At 37.5% G+C, this 5,458-nt stretch overlaps 1 pseudogene; it reads left to right on the top strand.

Annotated features, from left to right (window-relative positions):
• Nucleotides 1-580: 580 nt before the first annotated feature.
• On the top strand, nt 581-1,950 carry LOC138839490 (dynein axonemal assembly factor 11-like; annotated as a pseudogene).
• The last annotated feature ends 3,508 nt before the right edge of the window (nt 1,951-5,458 follow it).

Here is a 5,458-nt window from a genome sequence, read left to right as displayed (position 1 = left end):
CTTGAGAAGGGAAAGAATTTTATTTCAATATGTACCATATTTTAATTATTAAAACTCAATTTTCAAAAACATCATGATGCATACAAAACTAGGAAAACATAGCACAAGATAATACTATAAGTTGACAAGCATTAACCCTAAGGAAGTAAAGTCACAGAACTTAGGAAAAAACTTTAAAACAGTGGTCTTAGGTTGTGCTCAGTGAACACATTATAATTTCAGTTATTGTGAAGCTGAGATTTAAGCGATTGTAGCTTGAGGCCAGCCTGGACAAACACTATGAGACCCTATCTGAAAAATAGCCTACTGAAAAAAAGAACAGAGAATCTATGCTCAAGTGATAGATCATTGCTTAACAATCACAATGCTTTTAGTTCAAATCCCAATGCTACTCAAAACAAAGCAAAAACATCTATCTTAAGTACACTTAACAAAGCTAACAGAACTTTAAAGTAAAAAAAAAACACTAAAGGAATTCAATGTGTAAGGAAAATGAGGACACTAGCCAACAAAAGACAAAAGCTATAAAAAAGATTGCATAAAAGTTCTAGAGCAGACTAAAAGTAACTAAGAAAATTTCATTGGGGATCTGAGCAGCATTAAATATCCACCTGAAGGACCTCTTCTGCATGGGGAATCCCTGTGCTGATTTCAATGGCTATTCACAGTTCGTGGTGGCCACCCTACAGCAGCTAAAATGGTTGGATGGTCAAGAAATAGAGTATTCAGAAAGGATTCTGGCATTTCAGGACTATCCAGCAATTGAACAGCAAATCAGAGAGCAGAACTAAGCTTACTCCTTCAAAAGAGCCCATCTGTTTTCACCGTATTTAATGTAGGTATAATTTGTGGAGGGGAAGGTGGACCCATTGCAACAATGAGATGTACAAGAGGTTATGTCGAAAAACGAACTTTACCACTTTGGCATGGTGGGGGCCAGGAGGATGGGGTGGAGGGAGATGGGAAGGGATGGGAAGGGGAAACAAAGAAGGAGGCAACAATGCTTGATAAGGAATGTACTCATTACCTTGCTCATGTAATTTTAACCCATCTGTATGGTATTTTCACAATAAAAAGTACTTTAAAAAAAGAAAGAAGAGGAATAGAGGAAACTTGAGGAAGATCCTGAAAAGGAAGACAACAAACAGAGATGCAGCCCTGGTTTTGATGGGCACTGGGACACAGACATCCCTCCTGCTCTCCCATCTTCTACTGAGAGCCAAGGCATGTCCAGGCACCAGAAATGGAAGAAGGGCAACAAAACACTAAGAAATCAGATGAAAGTAAAGAAGACCTAGCATTCTGGAATAAACCACCTGTGTTTACACCTGAATCTAGATTGGAAACTCTTAGACATGTAGAAAAACAATGGAAAGCCCAAGAGAAATTAAGTGACAAAAGGAAGGCAGTGAAACTGCCCCAGATTTTGGCCACTGAGGATGGGAAGGCCTTGAATGTCAATGCACCCAAGCTTGACTTTTCTTTGAAAGATGATGAAAAACATAACCAAATCATTCTGGACCTGCCCATCTATAGGTATATGGATACCTCTTTAATCGAGGTTGATGTGCAGTCAACTTATGTCCAAATAGTGGTCAGAGGGAAGCCATTTCAGCTCATCCTTCCAGTAGAAGTCAAGCCTGACAATATCCCTGCTAAAAAGTCTCAGACAATGGGACATCTGCATGCCCAAAGTGAAAGAAGTGATCACAGATGGTAGACGAGCATACAAATATGTGAAAACCCCACTAAAAGAAGCTGAGAACAAACTTAAGCAAGCAAACTGAGAAACTAGAAGTTGATCCAAGCAAGCATTCATGCCCTGATATAACTACCATAGTTCAAGAAAATCAGCATGCATCCAGAAGGTTGAGATATGAACCCAAAATTACACTTGGTGGGGAACATCCAGACTTTGAAGATAACCCTGAAGTGCCTCCACTGATTTGAAATCACAGGCTACATTGCCATGGTTGTGACCCATTAGGCCCCACATTTATCAATGTGAAGAATAAGCATATAATATTTATGGAACAAACATAGAATTATCTATTATTATTAATACTTTATTGTACAAAGTCCTACTTTGTATAGTAATTATCTTGAGTTTGAAATTAAAGTGTACACCTTAAAAAATAAAAGAAAATCACTAAACAGAATAAACAGAAGATTGAGAAGGCAAACAAGGTAATCATTGACTTAAAAGGTAATTAAAATGATCATGTCTAAGTAGCAAAAGGAAAATCAAAGAAAAAATGTGATCAAGAACTAAGAAAATTCTGAAACACTACAAAGAACTCCCAAATACACAAAACTATATCTCCAAAATCACCAGAAAAAAATAGAGCTAGAGCCGTGACTCACAAGCACAGAACAAGCACAGAAATCAAGACACTGAGTTCAAACCCCGGGATCAGCCAAAAAAAGTATATAGTTAGAAAGCACAAAATGTTAGTAGAATGCCTAGCTAGGGAAATAAGACAAGATGCAAACATAAATGGGATCCAAATTGGGAAAGATGAAGTAAAACTCTCCCTCCTTGCAGATGATACACTCTTGTGGGTATAAAATACCTAGGAGTTAACTAAAGAAGTGAAGGAACTCTATGACGAAAACTTTAAAAATGTGAAAAAGGAAATTAAAGCAGAACTAAGGAAGTGGAAAAACCTCCCATGCTCCTGGATTGGGAGGATTAACATCATGAAAATGGCAATACTGCCAAAGGCTATCTACAAATTCAATGTGATACCTATCAATATCCCAATTTCATTCTTCAATGAAATAGAAGAAGCAATCCAAAAAATTCATATGGAACAATAAAAGACCCCAAGTAGCAAAAACGATCCTTAGCAGAAACAACAGTGCTGGAGGAATATAAATAACAGATTTCAAACTCTACTATAAAGTCCTAGAAATAAAAACAGCTTGGTACTGTCACAAGAACAGACATGAGGATCAATGGAATAGAACTGAAGACCCAGAAATGAGCCCACAGACCTATAGCCACCTAATGTTTGACAAGGGAATTAAAGAAATAGAATGGAAGAAAGACAGCCTTTTCAGCAAATGGTGCTGGCAAAATTGGTTAAACACCTGTAGAAAAATAAAGCTACATCCATATTTATCACCCTGCACCAGAATCAACTCCAAATGGACCAAAGACCTTGAAACAAAAGCAGACACCCTGAAAACATTAAAGAAAGGAATAGGAGAAACTATAGGGCTCCTTGGCACAGGCCGAAATTTTCTTAATAGAAACCCAGAAACACACAAATCAGAAAAGGTTGGACAAATGGGATTGCATAAAACTTCAGGGCTTCTGCATGGCAAAGGACATAGTTATCAAGATCAACAGAAAGCCCATGGACTGGGAGAAGATCTTCACTAGCCATAAAATGGACAAGGGTCTTATATCTAAAATGTACTCAGAAATCAAAAAATTAAATCCCAACAACAAATCCTCAAAGAAACAACTGCCCAATAAATAAGTGGGCTAAAGACTTAATGAGAGACTTCTCTGAAGAGGAAATAAGAATGGCCATTAGACATATGAAGAAATGCTTATCGTCTCTAGCTATAAAAGAAATGAAAATCAAGACAACATTGACAGATGCCCCTCAGTAGATGAATGGATCAAGAAAATGTGATATCTATCTGTGTTTATCTATCATCTATCTGTCTATCTATCCATCCATCCATCCATCTATCTATCTATCTATCTATCTATCTATCTATCTATCTATCTATCTATCTATCTATCTATTGCAATTCTATGCCTCCATCAGAAAGAATGACATTGCCCCAATTGTTTAGAAATTGAAAGACTTAGAAGAAATTATACTAAGTGAAGTAAGCCAGGCCCAAAGAAACATAGGTCCCATGGTTTCCCTTATTTGCAACAACTAGTATAAGTCTAGTGCAAGCAGAAAGGGTCAAAAGCTATGTACATATGACCATATAAGATGATGTTAAGTGAAAGGAACCCCAAGATAGGGACACAAATGCTTTTTTTTCTTTCTTGCTATTGTTTTTAACATACTTATATTGCACTATGTGATTCTTTTGTTTCTTTTGTATGTTCTTCTCCCAAGGTATAACTCCTGTTTTCAGTGTATCTGATTCTGGTGTCCTGAATCTTGTATATACGTTTTTATAATTTGGGGAGGGGAAGGGATATAACAAAATACTGAAATAAAGATACAGGTTGACCCATTGTAACAGTGAGATGTATGACACTATGTTAAAAATGAACTTTACAATTTCAGGGAGGGGAGGGAGGAATTGGGGATGTTGGGAAGGAAGGGATAGTAGAGGAAAAACAAAGGAGGAGGTAACAATGCTTGATAGGTAATATATTCATTTCCCTACTCATATAACTGTAACCCCTCAGTACAGTATTTTTACAATAAAAATATATATGGATAAGAAAAAAGCATAAAATATTATTAAGACAACCACAAAACTAATAATAATATCTCTATCAGGGATTATTCTAATATAAGTGGATCACAGTATCCATTAAGTAGGGATAAGGAGATAAAATAAATAGATTTTAAAAGCATGATGATAAAGATCCATGACAGAAAAAATATTATCAAGATAGACTAGAAGTTTGTAAGTTTCAGAGACCTACAGCAACTGTATAATAAGAAAAAAACAAGCTGAGTGCTGGTGGCTCACGCCTGTAATCCTAGCTAATCAGGAGGCTGAGGTCTGAGGATCACGGTTCAAAGCCAGCAGGGGAAGGAAAGTCCGTGAGACTTATCTCCAATAAAACCACTAGAAAACCGGAAGTGGTGCTATGGCTCAAGCGGTAGAGCACTCGCCTTGAGCTGAAGAGCACAGGGACAGCGCCCAGGCCCAGCCCAGAGTTCAAGACCCACAACAGACCCTCCCCCCCCCAAAAAAAAAGAAAGAAAGAAAGAAAAAGAAAAAAACAAACTACCATGGCATGTTTCAACCTAGATATACAGACAAGAGAAAGGGAGTCTTTTCTTTGCAGGATATAAGAATGCATGGCAGTTTGGGCACTGGTGGCTCATGTCTATAATCCTAGCTATTCAGGAGGCTGAGATTTGAACAACGTAGTTGGAAGTCAGACCAGACAGAAAAGTCTATGTGACTCCTTTTGCCAATTAACTAACAAAAAAGCCTGTAAGTACAGCTGTGAGTGGCTTGGCAGAGCACTAGCTTTGAGCAAAAAAGCTCAGAGAGAGCATCCAGGCCCTGAGTTCAAATTCCAATACTGGCACACAAAATAAAAAAGTGAAAAGCAGCCACGGCAAGCCTTAACAATGTAGGTTCTGGCAGTCCTTGCTTCTGGACAGTTTCATAAAAATAAGACTTATAACCCATAAGAATTGTAACCCACTTAGATAGATAACCTAAAATTTCCATAGCTTTGCTTTGGCAAAAAGATCTCACATTGTCTCTTCAGTATATCTCTTTAGTGAATACC

This window comes from Dipodomys merriami, unplaced genomic scaffold, assembly GCF_024711535.1.
Source record: "Dipodomys merriami isolate MVZ:Mamm:240054 unplaced genomic scaffold, mDipMer1.0.p SCAF_3, whole genome shotgun sequence".
Taxonomy (NCBI): Eukaryota; Metazoa; Chordata; class Mammalia; order Rodentia; family Heteromyidae; genus Dipodomys; species Dipodomys merriami.
Note: the sequence above shows the minus strand (reverse complement) of the source record. Positions and strands in the feature narration are given on the sequence as shown.